The sequence below is a fragment of the Cervus canadensis genome, chromosome X (genome assembly GCF_019320065.1).
Source record: "Cervus canadensis isolate Bull #8, Minnesota chromosome X, ASM1932006v1, whole genome shotgun sequence".
NCBI lineage: Eukaryota > Metazoa > Chordata > Mammalia > Artiodactyla > Cervidae > Cervus > Cervus canadensis.
In genome coordinates this window covers 28,728,395-28,754,918 of record NC_057419.1, presented here as the reverse complement: position 1 = coordinate 28,754,918, position 26,524 = coordinate 28,728,395, and the positions used below count along the sequence as shown (strand labels likewise).

Here is a 26,524-nt window from a genome sequence, read left to right as displayed (position 1 = left end):
ATGTAGAGGATCATGTCGTCTGCAAACAGTGAGAGTTTCAATTCTTCTTTTCCTATCTGGATTCCTTTTACTTCTTTTCTGCTCTGATTGCTGTGGCCAACACTTCCAACACTATGTTGAATAGTAGTGGTGAGAGTGGGCACCCTTGTCTTGTTCCTGACTTTAGGGGAAATGCTTTCAATTTTTCACCATTGAGGATAATGTTTGCTGTGGGTTTTTCATATATAGCTTTTATTATGTTGAGGTATGTTCCCTCTATTCCTGCTTTCTGGAGAGTTTTAATCATAAATGGTTGTTGAATTCTGTCAAAGGCTTTCTCTGCATCTATTGAGATAATCATATGGTTTTTATCTTTCAATTTGTTAATATGGTATATTACATTGATTGATTTGCGGATATTAAAGAATCCTTGCATTCCTGGGATAAAGCTCACTTGGTCATGATGTATGATCTTTTTAATATGTTGTTGGATTCTGTTTGCTAGAATTTTGTTAAGGATTTTTACATCTATGTTCATTAATGATATTGGCCTGTAGTTTTCTTTTTTGTGGCATCTTTGTCTGGTTTTGGTATTAGGGTGATGGTGGCCTCATAGAATGAGTTTGGAAGTTTACCTTCTTCTGCAATTTTCTGGAAGAGTTTGAGTAAGATAGGTGTTAGTTCTTCTAAATTTTTGGTAGAATTCAGCTGTGAAGCCATCTGGTCCTGGGCTTTCGTTTACTGGAAGATTTATGATTACAGTTTCGAGTTCTGTGCTTGTGATGGGTCTGTTAAGATCTTCTATTTCTTCCTGGTTCAGTTTTGGAAAGTTACACTTTTCTAAGAATTTGTCCATTTCTTCCAAGTTGTCCATTTTATTGGCATATAGGAATGAAAGTATTTTAAACTATACATATTATGGAGTGGGAGAGCCAAAAAGTTTACTGCCTTGTAATATAGCTTCAAATATCCCTTTCTTAGGACAAATTTGAGAGAGATATGCTTTTAAGTAAGGATTCATTCATTAATCCATTTTGTGTGTGTGTGTAATTATTGAGCATCTTCTGTATGCCAGGGATTGTTTGAGGTACCAGGTATAGAGTGTTGAGCAAGATGTAAAAAGTCCCCGCATTGTGAGGCTCATATCTACCTAGAGCAGGGGGTGTGGAAAGGGCTTGGGGTGGAGAGAAGGTCATTTGGAAAATCAGACTTTAAATAAGTGAATAAGCAAATATAAAAAAATAAGAGAATATGATAGAAGTAATGCTATGCAGATAATTAAAACAGAATGGTAGTTTGAACACTGTTAAGGTGGCTGGCTGGCTTAGCTTGGTCAAGGAAGGGTTCTTTAGAAGGTAACATGAATGAGGCCTGTGACATAAGGAAGCTAGTTTTCTTATGGATATATTAGGTTGGAGTGTGAGGGAAAGGAAGAAGTCAAGGAGGATGCCTCCATTTTTGTCTTTTAGCTGGTTAGCTAGTGAAACCATTTATTAAGAAGGGGAAATCTGGGAGAGAAGTTCTGTCTTGGATATGTTACCTTTGAGGATTGTAATATATCTGTAGGCATTTTGAGTAGGCAGCTGGATGTACAAATTCCTAATTGCATGAACATTATCAGAACCAGAATTACAGATTTAGAGTAACTGGTTTTAGAAAGATGGGCTACATACCAAACAGATTGGAGGTGCTATCCTTTTGTAAACACTAAAAGCTTCATCTGCTTTAGGACCATGTGTGTGGATTTTCCTTAGTTTGTAAGAGAATAGTTACATTAGATATTAAATTCCATTTAGCTCTAGTAAAATACTGATTTCTGTCAGTGGATTTAAGACTACTTGGTCTTAAGGAAGTAGTGGTTATAGGCAGAATACTCATGCTGGGGACCTGGAGTAGGAATCCTCTATAGAGTAGAGGTTGGCTCATTACAGCTTATGGGCCATCTGTTTTTATAAATAAAGTTTTATTGGCACATAGTCATACTCATTCATTGAAGTATTATCTGTAGGTACGTTTGTAGTACAGTGGAAGAGTTGAGTAGTCAAGATGGAAATTTGAATGACCTGCAAAGCCTAAAATATTTACTGTCTCTTTAAAAAAAAAAAAGCTGACCCCTGTTTAGAATCTAGATTCAGTTTAGTTCGGTTCAGTTGCTCAGTCGTGTCTGACTCTTTGCGACCCCATGAACTGCAGGACGCCAGGCCTCCCTGTCCATCACGAACTGTCGGAGTCTACCCCAACCCATGTCCACTGTGTCAGTGATGTGATGCCATCCAGCCATCTCATCCTCTGTTGTCCCCTTCTCCTGCCCTCAATCTTTCCCAGCATCAGGGTCTTTTCAAATGAGTCAGCTCTTTGCATCAGGTGGCCAAAGTATTGGAGTTTCAGCTTCAGCATCAGTCTTTCCAATGAACACCCAGGACTGATCTTCTTTAGGATGGACTTGTTGGCTCACCTTGCAGTTCAAGGTACTCTCAAGAGTCTTCTCCAACACCACAGTTCAAAAACATTAATTATTCTGCACTCAGCTTTCTTTGTAGTCCAACTCTCACATCCATACATGACCACTGGAAAAACCATAGCCTTGACTAGATGGACCTTTGTTGGCAAAGTAATGTCTCTGCTTTTCCATATGCTATCTAGGCTGGTCATAACTTTCCTTCCAAGGAGTAAGCGTCTTTTACTTTCATGGCTGCAGTCACCATCTGCAGTGATTTTGGAGCCCCCCAAAAATAAAGTCAGCACTGTTTCCCCATCTATTTTTGCCATGAAATGATGGGGCCAGATGCCATGATCTTAGTTTTCTGAATGTTGAGCTTTAAGCCAACTTTTTCACTCTCCTCTTTCACTTTCATCAAGAGACTCTTTAGTTCCTCTTCACTTTCTGCCATAAGGGTGGTGTCATCTGCATATCTGAGGTCATTGATATTCTCCCGGCAATCTTGATTCAAGCTTGTGCTTCTTCCAGCCCAGCATTTCTCATGATGTACTCTGCATATAAGTTAAATAAGCAGGATGACAATATACAGCCTTGATGTACTCCTTTCTTTTCCTATTTGGAACCAGTCTGTTGTTCCATGTCCAGTTCTGACTGTTGCTTTCTGACCTGCATACACGTTTCTCAAGAGGCAGGTCAGGTGGTCTGGTATTCCCATGTCTTTCAGAATTCTCCACAGTTTATTGTGATCCACACAGTCCAAGGCTCTGGCATAGTCATTAAAGCAGAAATAGATGTTTTTCTGAAACTTTCTTGCTTTTTTGATGATCCAGTGGATGTTGGCAATTTGATCTCTGGTTCCTCTGCCTTTTCTAAAACCAGTTTGAACATCTGGAAGTTCACGGTTCATGTATTGCTGAAGCCTGGCTTGGAGAATTTTGAGCATTACTTTACTAGCGTGTGAGATGAGTACAATTGTGTGGTAGTTTAAGCATTCTTTGGCATTGCCTTTTTTTGGGATTGGAATGAAAACTGACCTTTTCCAGTCCTGTGGCTACTGCTGAGTTTTCGAAATTTGCTGACATATTGAGTGCAACACTTTCCCAGCATCATCTTTTAGGATTTGAAATAGCTCAACTGGAATTCTATCACCTGCACTAGCTTTGTTCGTAGTGATATTTCCTGAGGCCCGCTTGACTTCACATTCCAGGATGTCTGGCTCTAGGTGAGAGTGAGTGATCACACCATCGTGATTATCTGGGTCGTGAAGAATCTAGACTAGACATACGTAATAGCACTTTGAGATGATGAAAACGTTCTCCATCTGCAGTATTGAGTGTAGTAGCTGCTGGCCACAAGTGCCTTGTGAGTGCTTGATAGCTGGCTACTGTCAGCCAGCTGAGGAAGTAGAGTTTGAGTTTTATATAGTTATAATTAAAATTAACCTTAAATATCCATATGTGGCTAGTGAACTGCTGTATTGGACGGTGTCGATCTCGCTGGCATGAAATGAACAGGACGTTGAGAGCTGCTCTTCTGTTTGATCACAATCTCAAAGACTCTTCTGAGGGCACAGTGAGGGAGGGCAAGACATGTATTGGACACCAGCATAACGTGAGACACTTTCAGATGCATTCTTCAGTAAGACCCCATAAGAATCAATTGATAGAGGTAATAGTGTTCCCATTTTGCTGATAAGAAAGCTAATAAACTCAGAGGTGAAGTGTAACAATTGACTTATTTGAATGGGAATCCAGATCTTCCTGACTTGAAAGCTCTTGCTGCATGAAGGTTGTGTGCTTGCTCCGTCTCAGGATGGCTTTCCTGACTGCTGCTTTGTATTCTACCTCTTATTTGTAGAAGAACGCGTTTTTCAATACTTATCTCAAGACACAAGCCTTTTTTCCTTGAGAAGATATAGGTGTTTTAGGGGCTTATAGAAATGAAGGAAGGATGTCTTCCATTTTCTTAGGCTAAGTTTACTTTAAAATTATTTAAATTTTATTTCTGTGGATGTATCCAGTGGCTTCTGATAGAATACCATCTTATTTTTGTATTAGGAAATGCACTCACTATGCCCCAACTGGGTGATAATACATGGGTTGACTATTGAGATTGGATCAAGGTTACTCTTAAGTTTCTCACGAGAGGCAATAGTTGACAATTTACTCCCTTGGAGAGTGCCTCTTGCTGTTGGGAAATCCCTGTTGTTACATTTTCTGCATTGGCTCAGAAATCCACAAGCTTAAAAGGGCACTGTTGATAATGATAAGCCCCAAATTTGTCCAATGATCTCCCCCACTCCCCTAATCCATTGTACTTTAAGGGCAGTATTTTTGTTTAGCTCAATTTTTAATAGGGAATTGAAACTCAATTTTTATTTTTCTGTTATATAAAATGGAGCAGTAACAAATCTTACTAAATATTTTGTTTAAAAAAACTCTACTCTCCCCACTAAAAAAAGAATTTTAGACAAATCTAGAAATAATCATGTGTGGTTTAAATTCTTGGTTTCTGCTTTCCCCTTGTCTCTTTCCCCTTTGCTTTTTCCCACAAATAAAAAAATACAGCAACTGTGGGAAATGGGCCTTTAAAGTAATGTGAGGTTAATGAGAAATAATAATTACACAGTTGCTTCCTGGAAATCTTATTTGAGAAGATTCAAAGCCACGTACAGAAATTATTTCCTATAATAAAATTGATTGTAATGTATTGGTGATAATTATTAGCACTGGCGGATGGAAGTATTTTATGTGATAATCTGTCTTTAGGTTTACTGTTATTTTCCATATGTTAGGTCTTTGTGAATTAAATAATCTTTTGATTATGAAGAAGTAGGAGGAATGAAGTGTAAAAAGAGAGTCAGTTTGCTGAATTTTGGAATATTTCTGACTTATCAACCTTGTTTTTGTACTAAGAGTAGACCCAGTAATATAGTAACCTGAAAATCCTAGAAGTTGATTGCTTTTAAAATCCTTGTAGGATAAATTAGATTAAGGTTCAAGTAGAAATTAATGAGAAGGAAACCTGGTAGTATGTCACCTGAAAAGATTGTAACATTTAGCATTTGAATATGGATTAATACACAGTCTGGGGAGGCCTTAAGCCCCCCTCCCCCATTTTATTTTGAAGTCTATATTTTGTGTGTGCTCAGTTTGTTGGAATCATGCAGGTTTGGCTCCGGTGACCTAATAATTTCTGTAATCAAATGTATTATGGCTGTTAGAGTACTCAGAGTAATTACTAATTGTACTTTTAAAAACAGGTTTATAATAAAAATGCTAATAGTTATGTCAAATGGACATCAATATTGTCTTTTCCCAGGTGTGATCTTTCACACTTAAACTCTTCTGTGATTTTTAATTGCTCGGTGGTAGAGGAATTAGTTAATGGTTAAGGAATTGTATGAGGGACCTCATAGTGTGCAGGTTATTTAAAAATAATGAACTCAGTGTTTCCAGAGAAGTAATACAGAAAGCTAGTTGATAGATATTCAGAAGTGAATCTACATAAATACCATCTATATTTGTGTTTGTTCTCAGTGTATTTGCAGAGACATAAAAAAGATACTGGGTAAGTTGATAGCACTAAGTGGATGTGTATTTTAAACCACAGAGAAAACAGACTAGGTAGTCAAGTGACTGTTGTAGTAATTGAAATGATTGTTCACTAGATGGCGATAGACACCCTGAGATCATTAATCAATTAAGGCTTTATATTGTGAACAATAGTAAAGGCCATTTAATGACACAAATCTGTCCAGATTTTTCACTTTTATTAATTTGGAACTATTAAAGGACCAAAGGATTGTAATAGTGTATTTAGTGTTTAAAATAATGATGGTTTTTGAATAATAAGTTTTGTTGATAAGATCAATCATTTAATGTATATCATAGCAAGCTAATTCTTCTATCAAAGAGCAAAATTCACACTTGTGGCCACGGGGTTACAATACATAACTCTCTTGGTCACAGTATTAGGCTAATCTAAAGAGAATTGAAATGATTTTGATGTGTAATTTTGCCTCTTTGAATTTGTTGGGGCTTTTTTTGAGGGATTTTTAACTTACTGTGTACTTATAAACATGCTTATTGCATAATTCTTAGTGTAATGGTAATATTTGTCTTTATGGAATAATTAGTACTTATTGATGTTGGTATTGTTTTATTTCTGCACTCTGTTATTTCTGTGCCCTTGAGAAAATGATTTTTGGTCTGGATTTCTGATTGCATTTTAAAGTGAATGTGTGCTCTAATGTTTGGTTATAGAGCCCGTGCGTTTTCATTTTCTCACCCAGTAGGCTAAAATGAGTCTTTGCCAGCCTGCTTGCCAACCAGTTGTAGACTGCCTAGCTTTTAGTTTCGTTTGGAGCTGAAATTTCGGCATTTGAAAAATGTGTCCAAATCATTGCAGGAAAACACTGCAGTCTGGGCAAGCCTTCCTGGGAGTCTCTTGGCCATGTGCTAGTGCCTGTCAAGAGCCCTTCAAAATGGCCCTGGGATGGAGGGCTGGCTGTAGCCTTTGTTGATGTCAGTGGCAAAAGAGAATGAGTGAATAGGCAGAATCTTATAATTAAGTGCTGACGGAGACTTTGTGATTTATCTGCAAATAAGCAAAAATTTCATGTTTCCAATTTCTTTTCTTTAAAAAGCCTAGTTTTAACAAACTAAATGCAATAAAATATTGTAGAGACAACTGAAGACCCTTTCCTCCGTACCCTCTCTCATTTCTTTCTTCTTTTGAGGTACCTGCTCTCTCAGGTTAGTTGTGCCCTTTTTGCCCAGGGTTTTTTGTTTTCACAACAGATCATGTGTACCTATATATGTGGTGCCCTAGAAGTTTTTACCATTTATGTGTCATGCTATACATGTGCTTTTGCAGTTTGCCAAAAACAGTAGGAGCAAGTACCTATTCTGTATACCAGTTTTTAAGCTGGTCTGTGTTGGTACAGTTTCAGACTTGGTTTATTCGTGTTACTTATTGTGTAATATTTCAGTGAATAAATATAGCACAGGATATTTTTTATTTTCCAGTTGTCCATGTTTTTTAGGTTTAATTCTTTGCTACTGCAAATAGTGCTATAGTAGACAGTGCCACCTGTGCAAGAGTTTCTCTAGGGTATTACTAGGAGTGGAGTTTGCACGGCCACAAGCAGTATATGATATTTTATTAGTGGGAGCAGTCATTTAATTTGTCATGGCAAGCTAATTCTTTCAAAAAGTTAAATTCATCATATTTATGGCCATGGGGCTATGACATATGACTTCTTCAGTCACAGAATTAGAGGTTAATTTAAAAATTGTTGTTTTGTTGTTTAGTTGCTAAGTTGTGTTCAACTCTTTGCAACAAAATGGACTGTAGCCCCCCAGGCTCCTCTGTCCATGGGATTTTCCAGGCAAGAATACTGGAGTGGGTTGCCATTTCCTTCTCCAGGGGATCTTCCTCACCCAGGGCTTGAACCCCCATCTCCTACATTGGCCAGCAGATTCTTTACACTTGACCACCAGGGAAGCCCAGTTTAAAAATAGTTGGGAATAATTTTGCTATTCAGTTTTACTTTTTTGAATTTGTTATTTTTCTGTTGAGGGATCTTAGACTTCTTATGTACTTGTAAACATACTTGTTGCATAATCCTTAGTGTTCCACATCATTGCTGCCACTGGTTATTATCAGAATTAAAATTATTGCCAGGCTCATGAGTGTGAAGTGATATCTCATTGTGATTTTAATTTACGTTTCCTCAGTATTAAGGCGAGCATCCTTTCATGTGTTTAACTCTCCAGTTCTCTTTTTTCAGTGTGATTTGCTTGTGCATGTATGTCTTGTTTCACTGAATTGTATGTCTCTAAGTATTCTTAGGTCAAAAGCTAATTCTTGTTTGGTCATTTTTGTTACAAATACCTTTTAGTCTGTGATTTATTCTTTAACTGTATTTGTTGTCTTTTCTTGTGCAGAACTTTTAAAAACTTATTGTCACATATTTGATTTTTCCGCCCTTGTACACTGTTTGTTTTTTCTTATGAGATCTTTCCCTCCTCCAATGACAGAGACATTCTGTCTTATCTTCTTCTAAAATTTGCAGGCTTTGGCTTTTCTTGTTTAGATGTTAAATCCTTCGTGGAATTTTTTTTAGGGATCGTGTACAGAAGAGGTCTAACTGTATTTGTCTTCTTTGCTTCCTGTGGAGTTATTGAACCTGTTCTTCTATTCTAGGGATTGATAACCTATAAATCACGGGTTCACTCCTATTTGCTGCCTATTTTGTGTAAAGAAAATTTTATTGGGCCACAGCCACACCCACTTGTTATGGCTGCAGTTGTGCTCTGTTAGAATGGCAGAACTCATTAGTGCCCAGAGAGACTGAATGACCTACAAAGCCTAAAATATGTACTTTCTGGGCCTTTACAGAAAAAGTTTGTGGACCTCTGATCTATTAATAAAGGAGAGTCATGTGTAATGTTGAAAGTTTGTTTGGGTTTTTCTGTGAATGAATTTTTTGGCCAACTCAATAGAAAAGTCACTCTCATTTCTAACAGTAGCAGTCATAGTAGGTTAAAGTGGAGGAAAGTACACTACAAGTAGTAAGAAGGAAGGAAAATAATCTTTTGGACATCTATAAAACCTGGATTTTGAGGTTTCACTTGTTTATATTGTCATATGAGAACTTTTCATAGAAGCAGAAGGAATGTCTGTGACTCCTCTCAAGTTGTATGTGACATTTTGTGTGCCTGCATATGTGTGCTTTTCAGGGGGAAAGGGTGCATAGCATTTATGAGAGTCTCACAGGACACTGTGATGCAGAAATACTAAAGAACTGCTGAGTCTTGTATTTCATTTCTGCCCTCTACTATATGTTGAGAGGACACTTTAGTCTTAAAAATATATGTTTTTGTCACATGGCAGTATGAAGAATTTTCTTGCCAGACCAGACTGGTGGAAACTGTGTGGGTGGTAGGAGGGAAGAGTTCTAATTCTGTCTCCAGAATTTTAATAGCCACCATTAAGACTACTTTTAACTTCAGCTGACCTACTAACATTTTGATTTTTTTTAGTATCAGAAGATAATTTCTCTTAAGGCTGAAAATGAAGGTTTAATATATTTTGGCAGAATATATTTAATGTTAAGAAAAGTAATATCCCTTTTTCAGTGATCACAGATCACTTACCACTTTGAAGTTGTTTACATTGTACAATTCTAAGCCGGAAAAACTTTTAATTCCCTTTTTATTGTTGTAATTTATGGATGTTTGGGTTCTAAATTCTTTGCAGTTCTTCATACTGTTCTACCTTGTTAATTCACATCTACTAATTCAGAATTGGTGGTAATTCAGTTGGAATGAGTTGAAACTCTTCATAGTACAAATTAATGGTAATTTTATTATTTATTTATTTATTTAATGGTAATTTTAGAGCTAAGGTTCTTTTTATATAATTTTAACTTCTATAGAAACACCTGTTCAGTCAAGCAAGAGGCATCCTAACTGCAGATTATTTATATTGATGAACTTTAACTAAATAACATCTATTTTTGCTTGTCCATTTGTCTGTATCCTTTCAGAAACTGGTGAAAGTATTGTTGGTAAATATACAGCTAAGAAGAGGACATACCTTGGAAATACCCCCATGTAAGGCCAGTTCCAATTATGATAAATTAGACATTCAGTAATTTGAGAGAAGTACAGTGACAAAGAATTTCAAATATATAGAATAATTTGTTCTGTATAAATGCAGTATTGCATTTATAAGAGACAAGTGGGTTACATTTAGGCCTGGTTTGCATTTATATATTTGGAAACACATAATATTTCTTTCAAGTAGCTAAAACTTTAGACTTTTAAAAATAAATTGAGAAGAATCTTACCCTTCTCTCTTAATGGTTGGAACCTATCACCTCCAAGATGCCTGAACATGTGACTTTGTGTGCTCTTGGGTTTTGAACGTTGCAAGGGTATGGGTTTAGGAGGACACAGGCCGTCGATGTTAGAGGCAGCTAGGAAGAGGGAGCCAAAGTCAAGTCCTGCCTGTGAACTGGTCAAGAAGACCTCCCACCCCTCCCCCGACAGTGTACCCTTGGGTGTCAGCAGCAGACAGGTGGTCCTGGGGCTGTGTGGATTGGCCTTTTCCCTCTTCACAGTCTTCTCAGTTCTAACCTTAAAAGTGTCAGGATTTATTTCATTAAGGAAGGTGGAATTTCCTTATTCCCAATCAAAATTAGGGCCTTTTTTTTAAAAAAAAAAGTTTTAAAAAAATTTTATTTTGGCTGTGCAGGAGCTTTTCTGTAGTTGCGATGAGCAGGAGCTTCTCGCTAGTTGCAGTGTGTGGGCTCCTCATTGTGGTGGCTTCTCTTGTTCAGAGTATGGGCTCTAGGGCATGCAGGCTTCAGTAGTTGCAGTGTATGGGTTCAGTAGTTGTGGCTCCCGGGCCCTAGAGCACAGGCTCAATAGTTGTGGTGCACAGGCTTAGTTGCTCCTCAGCATGTGAGGTCTTCCCAACCCAGGGACTGAATCTACATCTCCTTCATTGGGAGGCGATTCTGTACCAGTGAGTCACAAGGAAAGCCTTAGGGCCTTTTTAAAAACCCACACGTTAGAAGTTTTGCCGCTAGATTTCAGGATGGGTCTGTAAAAACTAGTGTGGATACTTAAAAATTTTTCTCTTAATTGACCAAAAAAGGAAAAAAAAAAACTGCAGCCTCAGATTGTTGCCATATTCTCCAGTCTCCATTTGTGTTCGCTTTTTTGGGAATCACTGTGTCTGTGTTTTGGTGTTCCCCCAGCACCCAGCCCTGTGCCCCACACAGTGGATGCTAGTTTGCTGTGACCCTGGGTTTGTGTGGGCTTAGAAGTTTCTGCAGTTATAGATGGCTGGATGTGGAAGATGTGGAAGAGATGAATCAAGGATCTTGATTTTTAAGCCTAACTTGATAAGAATGGCCTGGATACTCAGAACAAAAAAAAGAATTCTTTATACATTTGGACTGAGCCACTTTCATTTGAGAAGACAGGGGTGGTATTTTTGCTTCGACATTTTGCCCATTTAATTACTGAAACCACAGGGAGGTGGCTGAGGATGAGGAGATAAATATTACTATCAGACTAACCTTGTGTTGGCACTGCTGATCTCTGCTCAGGCAGGTTGAGTCTTATTACTCTGACTTGAATCACAGAAACTGAGGCCTGGAAATCTTCCTTTCTTCCCCACCCTCCACCACAATGAGTGACTTCCTGTTAACCCAAACTCATTCCTCTTTCTACTTACGTGAACATTTTCTATAAACCTGTTTTGGTATTTGTTTCTTTTTCATGAGCCGCGTGTTATTTGACAGGTGTTCTGCAGCTCCTTGCTTTGGCAGTGAACCAAGATGACAGAGCAGTAATGATTTCGAAAGTGCCATTCCCTCCTTGTTAAGACACAAAAAGAAAAGTGTGAAGTTATTAACCACTATTCACCAGTGGCATAGAAACTGGTGTAAGTTTAATTGTCTGGTTCCACAGTCAGCCTGCCTAGATAATTTCCTGGATAATGCTACTCCTAAGGAAAGGGGAAAATATATAACTTTGCTTTTTTTTTCTCTCACACCCTTCCCCCCTCCTCTTCCACAAATTGCAGATACAAATGGATTATAGAGAAAGGATTGTTGTTATTTTAGTCGCTGAATTGTGTCTGACTCTTTGTAAGCCTATGGATTACAGCTAGCCTGCCAGGCACGTCTATCCATGGGATTCTCCAGGCAAGAATACTGGAGTGGGTTGCCATTTTCTTCTCCAGGGGATCTTCCTGACCCAGGGATCAAACTTGTGTCTCCTGCTTTGCAGGTGGATTCTTTACCACTGAATCGCCTGGGAAGCCCAGAGAAAGGATTACTGTGAACCCAAAATACTGATCTTTCCTCCAGCTTTTCCTTTCCTCATCTGCCCAGGTAGTAGATTTATGGGCAATGTGGTCGCACTCTACAACCTTGCAGATTTCCCCAACCCCTAAACGGATCAGCCACTCCAGTGTTTGAATTTGATGGTGTATAAGATGTCACCACACCATCTCCTGGCTTCAGCTATGCTGGGGACACTTCTTGTTAATTGGAAGAACCTGCTTTTGACAGCCCATGCTGTCTGGTGGCCTATGCACACTCTTCTCAGCAGTACAGTTAGACCCTTCAAAGATACATCCATCTTACATTTAAAAGCAAAACAAGCCAGTTGGATTTATTATGGCTCAGGACTGGTTAACTTAGGGCAGACTACTAGAGTTAGTGCCTTCTGTTGGCATTTCATCACTTCAGTAGGCAAGCGTGAGCCTGTGTCAATTTGCCATATCATAAATACGGTGTGAAATTACACTGAGCCGAGTTTGGTAAGTTGTGGGAGTTTTGGAAGGCGGGGAGAAGAGTGGCTTTCTGTATGTGTGTATGTGGTAAGAAGCTGTGTGATTTTAAGCCAGAGATTCCTGAGCCCTGTAGTCACCGCTTTAGAGATTTTGTACCTACTTTGAAATGTAGTGCCAGTGTCGGGTTGTACAGCTGTCCTCGTTTCCTTTTTGTTACGAATTTTTGTGGCTCAGTTGGCTGGTGTCCCCTTTAAACTTGAATGTATTAGATTCTCAGAATTTCAGTTTTTTCTTTTGAGAGTTCCCTCCCTCTTTTAAAAAAGCAAAATGAACTAGAATGTAACTGAAGTGAATCTCTATGTGAATTTTGAAAAGAACAATAAAGCATGAGTGATTTCCAGAAATGATTTATGGCTGGTGTTTGGAATTACTAATTGTTATTTGCAGGTTTGGGTTTAGTTTTTCTATTACCTATTTTTATTGACTTTGTTGTTTTACATTTAACAGAAGATTGGCTCTTTTGAGGCTAGTGGTGAGAGTTTTGCCTTAGGAGTAAAAGTTGAGTGGGGATGGGAGTGGAGCAGAGATATTAAGTTTCTGTCATAATTTGGAGTGTTAGACACTTGGCTATATTTGTTTCAGGGGCTTTTCGCCCCTGCTAACTTAGCCACAGACTGTATTTTCAGTCCTGTGCAGGAGGAGACTGTGCCTTCTACAGGCAGGGAGGAGGAGGCTTGAGGAGGGCGCACTTGGGGAAAGGAATAAGCTCATGGTCTATTAATAATGTGCATTGTTCTTAAGGCCACATGTGATATTTCTGTGCACCCGCCAATAGGGTAGGGTGTATGGTCTATTCAAGTTGAACTGTGTGGCACGATGCAATGGTTGAATCAAATGAAAAGTCTGAATTTCTTCTTTAATAGTGTCCTGACAGGGCAGAAAAAAACTACTTGTTTTCAGAAGATTGGCTTAGAGCAGGTGAATATCTTTAATTCAATTACTGATTCTTGCCTCATAGCCAGAAATTCTTCAAGTAACATTTGCTGAGTGTGTCCCACAGAGGGAAATGGAGACAAATGACATTGCTTGTGACCTGCAGGCTTGAGGCGAAAGCCTTAGGTAATGATTCCAGTAAAACTAGAGCTAGAGCTTGGGAGGCCGAACTCGTGATTCCGTAGTAGTAAACAAGAGAAAGGATCTGCCGTAGATGCAGACACCACGTGAAAAAGCCTGAATGTCCACTGAAGGAAGCCTGGACTGGAAACATGGGTGCCAAGCTCACTCACTGTGTGTTTTCTTTGTTTGACTTTGAGTAAGTCCATGCCTGTGAGCCTCTGTCTTCACGTGTCAGAGGGTGCTAGTTGACAATGTCTGCTGCTGCGTACTCCAGTCTCAAAGCACATTACTTCGGGAAGCCCATCACAAATGCAGAGGAAGCCGCCAAACCCCCACCCAGTTGGGCCTGGTACTCGTGTGTTGGGGACACAGTGGTGAATCTGAGAGTTCAATGACCTTATCCTTATGGGATTTTATTCTAGTAGCAGAGAGCCAGTAAGCACATTGTCCAGTCAATAATCATGCTGACCCAGGAGAAAATAAGTGCTAAGGCATGGAATGGGAATTTTTGAATGCTGATAGCAAAGGCCCTCTGAAGAATCAAAGCACCCAGACTGAAGAATCTGAGGTTTCCTGAGCTTGTGACACTCAAGCTGAGGTTGGGAGTGTGTGTGCAGGAGTTAAGCTAAAGGGTTAGAAGGGTTAGCATTCTAGGATGAGGGATGACTTGTGCAGAGGTCCTGTGGTGGGTGGAAGCATTATGTCGTCAGGAAGGCTGCTGGAGCTGGGCAGAGTGTAGAGGGGAGTGATGGGAGGTGAGGTTGGAGAGGAGGACAGGGGCCACACTGTGCAGGCCTAGCTGGCCATGTTGAACAAGGGGCAGATGTTAGCAGGTCCTTTGTGGGATGGAGGGATTGACTCCTGTTTACGTTTTGCGATGATCACTCTAGCTGAGTGAGTTGGAAGAGTCTGAGTGAATGAGCGAAACTAGTTGGCTCTTACTAAGATATTCCAGGCTCTTATTAAGATATTCCAGGCAAGCGATGGTGGTAACTTGGCTGGTGTGATGGCACCCAAGACAGGTAGAAGATGCCATGATGTGTTAAGAGAAGAAGAACCAGTAAAACCTGCAGCATTCTGGATATTGAGCTTATGATGGGAAAAATACCTAGGTCAACTTCAGGAGAACTCCTGACCTGCTGAGTTGTGCAGGCTGACGGATGGCAAGCCTTTCACTGAGGTGAGGAGTGTTGGGAGATGCCTGTGTTTGGGCCCGGGGGAGGGAAAGATGAGCAGTCTGATATTGGACATGTTCGTTTTGAGGTGGCAGGATATAAATTTGGGGATCATTTGGTGAATTGAGATAACTTTAGTCATGGATGTAGATGGGATTACTTGGGGAGAGGAAAGAATAGAAAGAAAAGTGGGCATAGGGTTCCTCCTGTCTTTGGATCCCCAGTGTGGAATGGCCTGGAGGAGGCACCACAGAAGGAGAAAGGCAGGAACACGACGTGTTGTGGGAGCCAGGGAAGAGCATATCAGGGAGGAGGTGGGTGACTGTCAGAAAGAGACGCTGGTGATAGGCTTGAAAATTTCGGGGACGTGGAGGTGATCATTGATTTCGGTTGGAGATGTTTGAGTGCATCTGTGGCGGTGACCAGAATTGCTGTGGGTAGATATCTTTTAAAATTTTTTTTTGTAGTTTTAGCTTCCCCCCCCCCCCCCAAATGTAAAAATTGAATTTCATACACTGCTAAAAACTTTTAAACTAAACAAACATATGAAAGTGCATTCTCTTCTGAGGGATGTTTCTAATATTTCATAGGCCACTTCAGTGTAGATTACGTGCAGTGAAACCCTTTGTAAAAAGCCACGACCGTCCCTGGCCAGGATCACCACAGCAGCCTGCCTTTGGTGTCCTTCTTCCACTCTTGCCTCCTCTGATCTGTTCTCCATGCAGCAGGTGATCTGTATTTTTAATGTGTGGTCGCATCACGTCCCTTCCAGTGGCTTCCGTCTCAGTTTACCTTGACCTCCTGGGTCCTTCTTGGGTTGTTTCACCTCTCCAGTCACCTTCTGTGCTCCCAGCCTGCTGCCCTCCCCACGCCCACTTTCCCGCAGCTCATAGGGGCTACATTTTCTTTGAGTTGCACACACACGTTCACGGCCGTCCCTCCTTCTGTCCCCCTGTAGAGCCCTTGTGCTCTGGGCGCTGCTGCTGGAGCCCTCCTGCCCAGGTGCGTTTTCCTTTCATTGGGTCTGGGATTACATGGTACTTTCTTGGTCCTCTACCTAAATAGGTCCACTCACCCCACTTCCATCTCTCATTTAAAAAAAAAAATTGTTTTCAACTTTCTATGGTTTACTTAGGCTGTGCTGGGTCTTCATTGCTACATGTGGGCTGCTCTCTAGCTGCAGCTCCCAGGCTCAGGAGTTGTGGTGCACGGGCTCCGAGGCATGTGGGATCTTCCCAGACCAGGGATCAAACCCAGGCCTCCTGCACTGGCAAGCGGATTTTTAACTACTGGATCACCAGAGAAGTCCCTCCTCCTCTCATTTTTAAATAAAAGTTTTTTTTTCTTTTTTTCCCACTAAGTTTCATAGAGTAAAATAACATATTTGTGTAGCCATCTTCTAGACTGATACATGTTAAGATTTTCTTCTAATTGCAGCTTTTCTTTAAATAAAAGTCTTACTAACAGTTAATACCTTCTGCATGCCTGCCCTTCCCATGTCTCCTCTTTTTCCTCTCCAGAGGCATCTGCTATTGTGAAGTTGATATGTATCTTTCCAAAATGGTGTGCTTTCCTTACATTTGAGTGTGCCCATTTAATGTATGTAAATGGTATTTCATATTTGAATTTGCAGCTTGCTTTTTTGCTCAACATTTATATTTTTGAACTGTATCTGGGTTGATACATATAGATCTAATAATTCATTTGAACTGCTCTGTAGTATTCTATCTTATAAGTATTTTACAATTTATTTTTCCATTTCCCTAGTAATGGTCATTTAGGTTTTTAATATTTCACTGTTATGGAACATAGACATTCCTGTATTTGTCTCTTTGTACATGTGTGTGAATTTCTCTGTTGTGTTCTTTTCTTGCTCAATACCCTATTTCGTCCCCATTTTGCTACTCATCATTCTGTACGAATTGGCTTAATTTGTTTTCGTGTTCACATTCATCTTCCTCATTAGACTATGAGCCCCATTAAGGTAGGGAGTTTGTCTTACTCACCCCTGTCCACGTAGCACTTCACATGGACCTTGGCAGTTAGTAAATACTTGGTTATTGATATTCATTGTATTAATTCAGCTACCTGCTTTCCATCTGTCTTGTGTGCTTCACCTCTAGTTTTTGATCATCAGTTTTAGACTTTTGAAGAAAGGTGAAAGCTGATGAATTGTCACTTCCTATGGGTAATGAGTGCAGGTGATTAGGTAAATCTGGTGTGGAAAGTTGCTGAGGAGAAACAAAGCTTTAAATCACTTGCTTTGGACTAAACCTTTTTTCATCTCAAAACTTGGAGGTGAAGGGTGACTTGGAGCCATGCAGACTAGTTTTTGGTTATTAAAGAACTACCTAGATCAGCTAAGGTCTCCTTCCACATCTGTAGCATTATTTTTGGAGAGGTGAGGGGGTTTTGTATTCTAAAATCATTTTAATTGAAAATTAGAAAATAAAGAACTATCCACCTGTTGCCCTTTATTTTGGGGTGGGACTTGTGGTATGCATAGGTGACAGGGGCCATAGATAAAGAGATGCAAGATGAAATCAGACTGTTGATCTTCAGATTTTTTTCTAATTCTCATTTTTATTAGGGTCCACGAATTAGTGCACGTGTTCTATGCTTTCAAAACAGTTAAGTCTTCTTTTACCATCACAGACTTTAGATTTAACTATTTAATGCTCACATACCGAATTCACAGACAGAGAAGGAAGACCAGTTCATGGGATCAAACAGATTTATCTGTACCCTTCTCCTAGTCTTAAAATGGAGATTGCTGCTATAATCACACCTTGGGCCTTATTTCCAGGGCATTTTGCTTTGTCCTCCAGGGGCCTGTGCAAACCATTTGCTGATAAATTGAATCACTGAAGATTATGCTTGGGCACATTTCTTAGAGGGAAAAACATTACAGTTATGGTTGAATCCTACACTAATGCCTCCTAATTTTTTCTTTTTCAGTTTAGAGTATATTGATTGTCCCTTCCCCTACTCTGTTTATTGTGGCACACATGATGGGCTCCTGACTTAGGTTGGGTAGCAGGTAATATGGATTTCCAAAGAGATTGGGATCTGGTCTCACTTTCCCCTCTGTATATAATAGTAAAAATTAGACACATCATTCAGTTAGAGGTAATAATAATAGCTAACCTATATTAAGCATTTAATGCTTGCTAGACACTGTTCTTAGCACTTTATACTAACAGCAAAGGACTACTGTAACATATAATGGTTTTTTTTAGTCATGTAAAGTGTAGGAGCCATGTTATAATTAGGTTTATGAAAAATAGTGTTTCATTTTGTTTTGTCATTACTGTGTGTTGGGGGTGGCATGGAGGAGAAAATGTTTGCACTGATGAGGTGTATAGAAATGTACTGAACTGGGAAAATCGAAATGGTCATGAGCTGGTTATTTGCTAGCATCCCCCCTGTGCCTCATCCAGCCTCTGGATTCAGGCTTTAGCTTAGTCCTGTAAGTGGCAGCTGAGTGGATGAGGCAGGTTAACAAGGAGTTTTTATGCCCTGATCTCTGTTTTATAACCTGGGAGAACTGAAGTATAGAGATTGTCAGTAACTTGCCTAAGATCACAGGGCTGGTGAATCGCAGAGCCATGATTCAAAGCTAAGCCACCCAAGCATTCTAAACTGCTCCCAGTGTACATTCCTGTGTTGTTATGTTTTTTTTTTTAATTTTCATTTTGTTTTTTTGGCCGCACCACATGTGGAATCCTAGTCCTGACCAGGGATTGAATCTGAGCCCACTGCATTGGAAGTGCGGAGTGTTAACCACTGGAGTGCTAGAGAAGTCCTTAACATTCATTAAAAAAAAAAAAAGCATCGTGTTTTTTGAGTGTGTCTATGCAGCAGACAGAGAAGGCAATGGCACCCCACTCCAGTACTCTTGCCTGGAAAATCCCATGGATGGAGGAGCCTGGTAAGCTGCAGTCCATGGGGTTGCTAAGACTCAGACATGACCGAGCAACTTCCCTTTCACTTTTCACTTTGATGCATTGGAGAAGGAAATGGCAACCCACTCCAATGTTCTTGCCTGGAGAATCCCAGGGACGGGGGAGCCTGGTGGACTTCTGTCTATGGAGTTGCACAGAGTTGGACGTGACTGAAGCGACTTAGCAGCAGCAGCATGCAGCAGACATCACGAGGTGGGAGAAAATGGTCTTGTATCTCCACTGTGCTGGGAGCCATGTTTATTTGAGGGCATGTGGACCACTTTTCATGTGTCATGCTGGCTTGGTTAGTATTTGCTGCCACTTTATAGATTTTCCAAGAACACTGATTTTCTTTTTACCCCCTCAGTCTTTAGACATCAGCCGTAAGGGAATTTGCTTGGTCATAATTAACACAGCCCAAAGAATGGAATTCTGAAGGAAGCAGATTGGGTGATGAAGCAGGGGTAGACCAGGCTGAGGAAGAAGACCTCCCCCTGTCATGTGTTTTATGATACACATGCTGGTGGTGCTCTTGCCCAAGGCTGAGACGGGGTGGCTCTGGAGCATGTCTGCATGGCTTGTGCACGGCACTCATTGCCTGGTACAGTTATGAAGGTCGAAGTGTGTTTGCCATAAGCAGAATAAACAAATAGATCGAGAAAATGTATTCAGTAATCTTTGCTTGATGAGCAGAAGCCAGCGGTTGTTTAAAACAAATGAAGGGGATTAAAAACTCCCCTAACTTTTATTTACCAATCAAATTGCAAAGGGAAAAAATAGCCTATTTTTAGACTGAGGCTCCAATTATGCTAAGCCTTGAAGATAATGAAACAGCCTGACACAAAAGAGTGTGGTGACGCAAGTTTGTGTGGTGAAATTCCAAGACATTCACTGACTTTTTAGGATTCTGCACAGTGAATATTAAGCTCCTAAAGTGTTTGTTGCCCGGAAACAGTGCTTTATTCTTTTACATGCAGTGTAATGAAGTGAACCTGTGTTGTAATTTGTTTCTTGTGAGGAAAGGGAAAATTAGCACACATCATCTCTTTCTGCATCCTATCTTTGGCCTCTTGTGTGTCCCTTTTATTTGCTGAAGCCACCAAGTCATGTTGTTACTAATACTGCACACTTCCTCCTGTTTTAGTCGCTCTAATTTTTCTTCATGTGCTACACAATGAGGATTTCCAGTATTTCAATTAATTTTATGTTGTAGATTTGGCAGAATTTGGAGGCTGTTTTTCCCCCTGCCACTCTTTCTTCGTTCTGCATAAGAATTACCCTTTACCTTTTCTGCTCCTGTTTTCTCTAAATCATCAGGTGACATCTTTCCTTGGAGCTAATTAGTTGGGGGGATTTAAGTGAAGTGTGCGCTGGCCCAGGGCTTCATCAGCTGGGTAATGGAAGCTGGCTGTTGGTACTCTCTGGGCTCATGTTCCTTTTCCATTTACAGGTTTGGTAATGGGCTTCTGGGTTTTCATTCTGCTGCCTGTAGTTGTGTTGCTGAAAATGAAGCTGAGGTGCTCAGTGTTCATGTGATGGCGAGTATAAAGCTTCTTTCCAAGGCAGCTTGTTCCCTTACTCTTGGAGTCCAGCTTTAGCTTAGGTCCTAAGGCATCTGCTTCTTAGAGTTAGGAGCTTGGCCATCTTCCTTTCAGCCTTAGAGTTTTCTTTCTCAGAGTAGTTGCTGTAAGAACTAAGTGCGGAAGGCAGAAGGAGAGACCTATCAAATCCAAGAAGTCAAAGCTACCAGCCCCTGGCACTGGTGGTTTATGGAAGGCTTTGATAAAGTGGGGAGGGAGTGAGCTGTGGAGGAGTTAAAAGTTCCTCTTTAGATTCAGACCAAAGTGCATTGATTTGACCTGTGGAATAGCTGGAAACATAAAATAGCTATCAGGTGACTGCTAAGGACAGTCTGGTTGAAACAAGTAGAAGCTGGGATGTGTCTCTGGCCAAATGGTACTTTTACTATATTTCATTTAATCTCCCACAACCCTGCGGGTAGGGGTTCTTATCCCTTTTTACAAATGAAGAAAAAGTATTGAAGGGATTAAGTAATTGCCAAAGTCTCTTTACTTGTAAGTGGCTAAAGTGAATACGGCTTCCTACATCCCTGCCACTCTTCTGAAATACAGGAAACACAGACACCAACAGTATTTATCTTCTTACGCTTGGTAAGTAAAATACTGGGTGGCCCAATCGCTGAAAAGCCTGTAATAGTTTTTTTGTTAACTATATTTCACTAGAGAGCTCTTTCTTAAAACTGTAAGTGGGCCAAGTTCAGTTCGGTAATTTGGTCTCCTATGTGCCAGGTGCAGTATGGAGTCCTTGGGTACAGGGGTTCCCTGAGTGTATGCTGAGTTGAGAGCGTAGAGGGAAAGGAAAGACACTCACCTGTAATTGAATATTATATTGTATGAATAAGATATATTTCAGGGAAGGAGGAAAGATGGATATTGCCTGGGGTTAGAGAATGATACCCACATCCATACATAATTCCTACTCTGTTCCATTGATTGTTTGGTCATTGCCAAGATTTGTCCAGAGAGGCATGTGGTGCTGTTTTTGTAGTAGTGAAGCCCAAGAGCAACTGTATGATGTTGTCACATCCCTGGGGACCTTCTTTTCCAGCTAGAGGTCTAGATTTATGAGGTTAATGAAGGTTTTGTTTTTGCTGAGTGAAGAATCTTCCATTTCTACAGCCATTAAACTTTTTGTTGCCTTAATTTTGAATTCTCCTCAGCTACACCTCTCCTCATCATCTTCTCTAACCGGAGAGGGTAGAGGGCTTTCTACTTCCAGCTCAGCACATAACTGGTACTCAGTAAAGATTTTTTTTGCTTCAGAGCAACAGAACTTGAAATCTTCACATGGTTAATTCATATTAATCTTTTGGGATGGAGATAGAAGAGGGATAGTTGTGTTGAATACAAAGCTGCCTTCTCCAACTACAATGACAAAAATTATAGATAAACCATTCCATATACATTAAAGCTCAAGATAAGTGAAAAAAAAAAAACCTCCCAAATTTTAAGTGTTTTTTTATAATTCCTTCTCCTATTGGATGCATTACATCTCAGCCCAGGATGCTGAAGGTGCTCGTAGTTCCTAGTACTGTGCCTCACCCTTGATATACACTTGATGATGAATAATTCAGTTATGAAATGACTATGGTTCATAATGGTACCATCTCTCAGGAACCCTGGATAATAGATGGTCTGGCATCTGCCACACTTGGAAACCATCTCTCCTTGCTGGAACAAACTGATCCTTCAGGGCTTTTTGGTACAGTAAGATGGGGATTGTAGGGAGGAAGTTAAGAATCAAAGCATGCTCTGAATGCTCTAGTAAATGTGGTACTTGGACATTGCCCTGGGCCTGAAGGTGGGATTCTTTAGTACCTCATACAATAAAAGGGGGAGAACCTTTCAGTGCTTTTCTTTCAGAGTAGAAATAAAAAGGTCTTGGAGTTGTAACTCTTATAATTTAGGATGCAAATTGTATGTGACTTTGTCAGGGTTTTCTTGAGGTTTTCATCCTTGAAGACCAAAGACAGAGAGTGTTGATTATGTTTCCTGAAGGATGATCTCTAGAAAACTATAGCTTTTTAAGAACACAATTCTGGAAAAGATTGCTAAGCAGCTACTCTTCAGTATGTTAAATAGCAATCACCAAGGATCAGTTTTGGTTCACCAAGATCCAGTAGTGTTGTTAATTTTGCTTTTCCTTTTAGGCCTAATATTAGGTTGAACCACTCAAAAGTGCTAGTTTTGAAAGTCAAAGCAGGTAAATGCTAACACTTTGTGGTTTTGTTTTGTTTGGCCGCCTGTGTGGCTTGTGAAATCTTAGTTCCCTGACCAGGGATTGAACCTGAGCCCCCTGCAGTGGAAGCCCGGGGTCTTAACCACTGGACCACCAGGGAAGTCCCAACAGTTTTGTATTCTAATAGGTTTTATTGCGTTTTTTTCTGATTATAAAATTAGTTCAAGTTCATTATAGCATACTTAGAAAATATAGAAGACTTCGAGGAAAATTAAATTTATTCATAGTCTAAAAATCTGTTTTTATGCATATCTTTCACTATGTGATGTTCACAAGAATGCCATTTTTAAAAATCATAATTTAGATTGTAGTTCAGTTTTGTAAAGTATCTGGCTATTTATATTGAACCTATCATAAGCATTTTCTTGTAATCAGGTATTTATAGAAATGTAATTTTAACTTTTACCATTTCAGCAAGTAGATATTATGTAATTTTTTTATCCATATCTCTATTTTAGCGCATTTATGTTTTTTATAGTGTTTTACAGTGATAAATAGTGCTGTAATAAACTTTTATATAAATTTTGGTCTCCATTGTACTCTGATTCCTTAGGGTAAATTGTCAGAAGTGGGATTTCTAGGTTAACGGATGTGAGTTCTTTTTTTTTTTTTTTTTTTGACTGCACCAGATCTTAGTTGCAGCATGTAAACTCTTAGTTGTGGCATGTAGGATCCAGTTCCCCAACCAGGGATTGAAACTGCCCCACCCCCACCCCCCGCAACATTGGGCACAGAGTCCCAGCCATTGAACTACCAGGGAAGTCCCAGGGGTGACACCTAAATACCTATTTCCAAATTGCTTGCCATAGAGTATATATTCTTTTATGCTCCCACCAGGACTGTATGAGAACTCTCCTTGCAGCGTCACCACAATTAGCTATTACTTATAAACCCAACAAAGAAATAGGATAGGCCAGTTTTGTTTTTCCACCTTTGATATGTTTTTAGTAAACAAGATCATATTACCTGATTTTTCTCAAGGACTCTGATAAAATTTCTTGTAATACCATTATGATCCAATCAAACCAATGTGAACTGACTGCTGGTAGAATTGAGGGGATCTCTAGTTTGCTGAACAACTATACCCTGGAAAGGTTTTGTTAGTTATTGTCAACTGGTAGGGACCCCTCTGTTATTATGTGGTGAGGCTCAGTGACCCTTTCCAGACCGACATTGTCTGTAGAGGTTTTGATGCAAACATACCATGTGCTTGGCAGATTTGCATGTATGTCATACAATTGGGAGGGATGGCTGTTAGTTCTTGCCTACCAGCCTCTGGGTTTTTTAAGCATAGGAGCCAGAGTACACAGAATAGTTCTTTTAGAATCTAGAATGTGACGTCAAGCAAAGTTACTTAGCCTCTGTCTGCCTCAGTTCCCTCATCTATGAAACGGAAGCCCAGAGAGTACTTAGCCCATATGTTTGTTTGGAAGATTAAATAAGTTAAGTGTAAAGTGCTGAGAATAGTTCCTGGCCCTTAGTTGGAGATCAGTAAAGGTTAGCTGCTGTTGTTGTGGTTGTTAATCTTTCTCTGTCTTGAATGGTAGGTAACACATACTTCTTAAATGAATGACTAATAGAATCAATGCCATAAGGTGGAATGGGCCCATTCTCCAAATGAAGTATAGTGGACAACTGTGGCTTTTATGTTTTATGATGTTAGACTATCATGGAAAGAAAGGTTGAGATTGATACTGTGTGGCTCCAGAAAGCAGAGATGTGTTAGTTGACAGAAATTAGCAGTAGGGGACTTTCTACCACTTAACTCTACTGAGCAGTGGGGTCGTGCTTTCCCGACTGTTACAAGTATATAATAGAAAAGAGAAGCCTTCTGTGGATCAGAGGTTGGACTAGATGACCTTCTAAAGTCCCTTGCAGCTCTGGGCCAGTTTTGTAATTCTGAGCGGAATAAGTAGGATTATCACAGAAGACGCAGTAAGGCCCCCTGAGTGCATCTTTGGAAGGGTTGATGCTGCTAATCCATGCCCGCCTCGACCTCTCTGCTTCGGTTTCTTTCACCTGTCGCACGTCAGCGGCCCAGCCCTCAGCTTGATGCTGTCTTCCAGCCTAGCTTGGCGTCCCAGGCTGCCCCCTCCTCAGCGGTGATGCCTGGGATATGTATTTGAAATGAGGCTGCTTTGTAAAAAATAAACATCCAGGAAAATTGAAATTATTGTCTGCCAAGGGTGTCTCCAAATTGTTGTTAAAAACCAAGCAGAAGCTTTTGTTCATGGTGGATGCATTCTTCTTGTTGTTTTGTGAGGGGTGGAGGGTCAGCTTCACCTTTTGCTCAGAAGTTCTGGGTCCTGGGTTTCTGTGTTTGCCTGGTATCTCCGCTAAGTGTGGCAATAATGTCCTGATCCCCAGGGAGGGGGTCACTGAACCCACTGACAGTCTTGTCCGTCCATTCTGTTTGGACTTACATACCTTGGGTTGGCATGCTTTTTCTGTCATGTGAACTCTGATCCTTTGCCCTTAAGTTATTTAAAGGTAGCTTCCAAATAAAGTAGAAAGCTGGCTTGTGAGCCCAAGTAACTGCTTTCTTTCTTAGGGTTCTCTGCTGGATGCTTTCTGACACGTCTTGTCACTGTTTTGTGCCACTCTCCCCATTTATAATATTTGGAGCATTGGCTTTTTGCCACACTTGTCAAGGATTTATGGGAGTAATGACATGTAGTATATAAAGTGCTTTGAGATTCTTTCATGCAACTTGGTATTATCTTGAAAGCAAGAGGTTTAGCTGTTCATTTGTTAGATAACTAGTGGGATTTTAAACAGATATAATCACACCATGTCTGTTATTTAATGTATTAGGCGATACAACCATAACTGCTCAAATTTTCAATGAAGTGCCATTTTTTCCTTTTCTTTTCTGTTTGTAAAGCCCGTTATTTCATAATGCCCAAGAAAAAGTGGGCATTAAAGTCTTGAAAAAAATTGTCCAGTCCACGGGTTTTAATGTTCTGGCTTGTCCTTTGTTTTACTGTCTGGCATTCGACAGCATACACGGAGAACTCACGGCATCATTACATTTTGCTATCATTACCAATGTATGTCTGTAGCTGGTGGCTCAGAGGACTGCTGTTGTGTATGCCAGGTGGGTTAATATGTTTAAGCATCTACGGAATTTTACAGTGGATACTCTTACGTAGCCATATTAATTTTACCCCTTTTGAGTAGTATCACTTTACCAGCCAGAATCTAGAGCATGCAAATGCATTATCAGAGTGGTTTGAAACAGTGATGTACACACAGGGAGTGAACTTTATGGGGATGGTTCTGATACTTTCAAGGCCTAGGGTCTCATTGCATGTACTTTGAGCTAGAGTGTTAAGCCTGGTGCCTTAAGAAGGCTTTGCTTCGCCTTTTAATCTTTAGAATTTATAAAACCAACAGCTTTGTAGCCTTCAGTAGGAGGATTGTATGTAGTATCCAAAGGTCCTTGGAATGTAAAAGCCATAGAGAGGATAGATCTGTGTTCACACTTGTTTTTGTGTAATATTATGTGCACAGTGTAGAACTCTGCAAAATAAAAATTAGAATAGTAGAGATAGAATACATGGAAGATTTTTTTCAAAGATTACTAAACATTAGATTGCTGGGCTCATTTATACTGAAAGGAGCTTTAGTCCAACCCCCTCATTTTACAGATGAGAAAATGGAAGTCCGTAGGGTCCCACTGAGCCAGAATCAGGACTGATGTAAAACCCAGGGGTCTTCCTTCCTAAGCC

At 40.1% G+C, this 26,524-nt stretch overlaps 1 protein-coding gene across 2 annotated transcripts in view; it reads left to right on the top strand.

The window, feature by feature from the left end:
* POLA1 (DNA polymerase alpha 1, catalytic subunit) overlaps nucleotides 1-26,524 on the top strand; it is a 287,339-nt gene that overhangs the window by 48,334 nt on the left and 212,481 nt on the right. The gene's annotated exons all lie outside the window — the stretch shown is intronic.